The sequence below is a fragment of the Amblyomma americanum genome, chromosome 6 (assembly GCF_052857255.1).
Source record: "Amblyomma americanum isolate KBUSLIRL-KWMA chromosome 6, ASM5285725v1, whole genome shotgun sequence".
Lineage (NCBI taxonomy): Eukaryota > Metazoa > Arthropoda > Arachnida > Ixodida > Ixodidae > Amblyomma > Amblyomma americanum.
The window spans coordinates 118,337,801-118,341,018 of record NC_135502.1 but is presented as its reverse complement, the minus strand read 5'-3'; positions in this window follow the sequence as shown (position 1 = coordinate 118,341,018).

Sequence of the window (3,218 nt, the reverse complement as noted above, 5' to 3'; positions counted from 1 at the left end):
CGCCGTAAGGGCTGGGAGTAAGGTGGTAGTAAAATAAGAAAGAGAGATATAGGTGCCGCAGTTGAGGGCTCAGGAATAGTTTTTACCACCTGGGATCTTTAACGTGCACTGACATCGCATAGCACACGGGTGCCTTTGCCTTTCGCCTCCATCGATACGCGTTTGCCGCGGTCGGGATCGAAACAGTCGCTTAGTAGTCAAGATACTCCCGGACGTCGATACAGTGGGTGGATGTCAAAACAGTCGTGGACGTCAAAAGTGTGGAAAAATTTGTTTGAAAGAGATTAAAATGTAATTTAAGACAAATACGTGTGATTTATGTGCGACTTATATACTCGTGCAGTGCCTACGCATTTGTTTGAAAGCGGCCATTTCAGCGAACTAGCCTTACGAAAGAGGTCCGGCAGGAACTGCCTTCGATAGTGCCGAATCCCCGCACACTTCAGGCCAATGATACCTCTTTCGCAAACACACTAAAATGTACGCAGTATACTTGTATTTACTTGCCCCTAAATTCGAAAGCATTAAAATGAATTCCACTCTCTCTCATTCAGGACATGCCATTTGTGATATAGAACGGCTTTGCTTTTGAGGACCATATGCAAACGGAGGAAATGAGGGTACAACGTGGCAATGAAACCCTTAGAAAAAGAAAGCGCACAAGTGTTCCTGAAATATATTGGGCGACCAGTTGAACCCAGCCGCGTTTGACAGGAACCAACCCACGAAAAAAAAAAGAACTGAGAAAAATTGTTGCTGAATGAAGGAAAGTTGCGATAACTTGACACCGCGCTGTAAAAGAGAAAAATCATTTTCTAGTGAAGGCACATACCCGCCGCGGTGGCTCAGTAGTTAGAGCGCTCGACTACTGATCCGGAGTTCCCGGGTTCGAACCCGAACTCAGCGGCTGCGTTTTTATGGAGGCAAAACGCTAAGGCGCCCGTGTGCTGTGCGATGTCAGTGCACGTTAAAGATCCCCAGGTGGTCGAAATTATTCCGGAGCCCTCCACTATGGCGCCTCTTTCTTCTTTCACGCGACTGCACTCACTAAACCCTTCGGCATTTCGTAAGGAATGACAGTAGAAGCGTGACGTTTTTTTCCGCATGAATCCTCAAGTGGTTAGGACTGCGATTAATTTCTTGATTTTTCAACGTACTCATAGAGTAGTTTCTTAAAATGTAATTTTGTAACAAACATATTCATCAAATACGCATGCTGTAGTTGAACTTTTGTTTGCCTAAGTACTGGGTACCTAAAGAAAGAACTACTAGTTCTATTGCGCAGATCAGGGCTTTATGAAGATGGTGCCATGAAAATCTTGTGCACTTTCTCCTTAACTGTTTTACGCCCCGGGGATCAGCCTACGAGGGTGTTAACAGTAATTCCTGAGAAACTGTATCAGAAATTAGAATAAAATTCTGTTCTGAAATAGGCATCAACAGTTATATGTCGGTGCCAGATTTCATTGGATTTCATGCATAATAACAAAAATAGTTTAAATGGTCGCGTTCTTTCGGATATTGTTGTACGAACTCATGCTCCTGATACTGCGGCAAAAACAAGGAGGTCAAAATTGGCTCGTGAGGGGCGTATGAGGAGTATGGTCTGTACGAGTAAGCGAGTGGGCTCTAAAGGAAGGAATGCACATTTCTTCAGAGATTAGAGTGTTGGGGGAAGATAAGCAAATGCAGTGGGATACGTTTGGCGCAGCTACGTCGGGAGAGAGTCACTTGCAAATCGACAAGAGGGGGGTGTCATGTGGCGACGTGAACTGGCGAATGATAATGGTGATGATAATATAGTCGGCTATACACCCCCCCCCCCCCCCCCCACTCTTCCTTTATCGCTTTCTTGAGTCACAGCCTTGGATCACTGATACACCCTTTCTCTGTCCACAGTTTCGTGCTGCATGGCAAGAAATACCTTGATTGGCGGTTTTTATACTTCATCACATAAATACTCGGCACCTTGATTTCGACTTCCCCCAATAACGCGATCCCACCGGTACGTCTGAGGCAGGTGTTACAACTCGCAGCGCGGCGGTTTCAACTGCAAGACTCCGCGGATTATTTTTCACACGTTGTGGTTCCTTCATTAAGAATCCCGTTTAACGACTGGACGATCGTGAAGGCACACTGAACACCATTTACAAGAAGAGGGTTTCAAATTGGGCTAGTTGGTAGTTAGCATGGTCAAACATAATTGCGCTTTTAGACTGACGTGGGAGAACACAGGACGATACGATAGCAAAGTTGCTGGTTCAAATCTGTTTTTTTTTGTGTTTTGACATGTTAAGCTTATATATCTGTGCACATCGCAATAAACTTCAGTTGATAGTTTGCGCACCAGTCCAGTGCTTGCGTCGTCCCTGTGTTCTCTCACGTTAGTCTAAAAGCGCAAATATGTTTGACCATATTATTTACAGGTCTTGCCTGCAAACTCTACAAAGCGCCGGCGGTGGCCGAGGACACTCGGATCTAGCTTGGCGCACCACCAGCCTCATTCTCCGATCGTCTACCGAGGCGACCAATCGGAGGGACAAAGCTCGGCCACCGAATGCAAACAAGCGTCCTACACGGTTCTGTCGCACATTTGAAACCAGACTCCAGTGGCGCGTCTTTCCTGAGGTGATTCACGCATCAACGGGCAGTCGTCCTCTCAGGGCGCAGCGCCTGCCTCCGTCGAAGAGCCTCGAACCAGGCCAGCATTGGCGATCGACTCTTTCGCACTTGTTTTGGTCAGGGATTTTAGTTTCGCTTCTTTTTCGTCCCCAAAACGCATCGCCTGACACAGCGAGATGATTTATTTTTATTACCATACAGTGTTGGAGGGGACGGGAGTAAAAGCGGTTATCGCTTGACGAGGTTATGCGGAGCCACTCCACAGACTGTAGTGTATACGGCAGCCTCCTAGCTTGTCCCTTGAATTTCCCTCCGCGCGGCCTGTTTTTCTGAAGCCACCCACCGCCGGTTGCTCTGTCTTTGTGCGTTCCGCCCGAAACAAGCGCGCGTGGCACTGAAACCTGTGCCGATTTCGCCCTCACTATAGACTCCCTGGCTGGTCCTCCCGGCAGCCGTGGCATGACAAGGCATCACCTTCGACACCCCACGGGGGCGCCCGATCAACCACAAAGAAAAAGAGGAGAGGACGATGCGTAGGTGAGAGTATGTGCACTTCCAAAAAGGGAGGGGGGGTGGAGGGGACACGCGCTGCCATC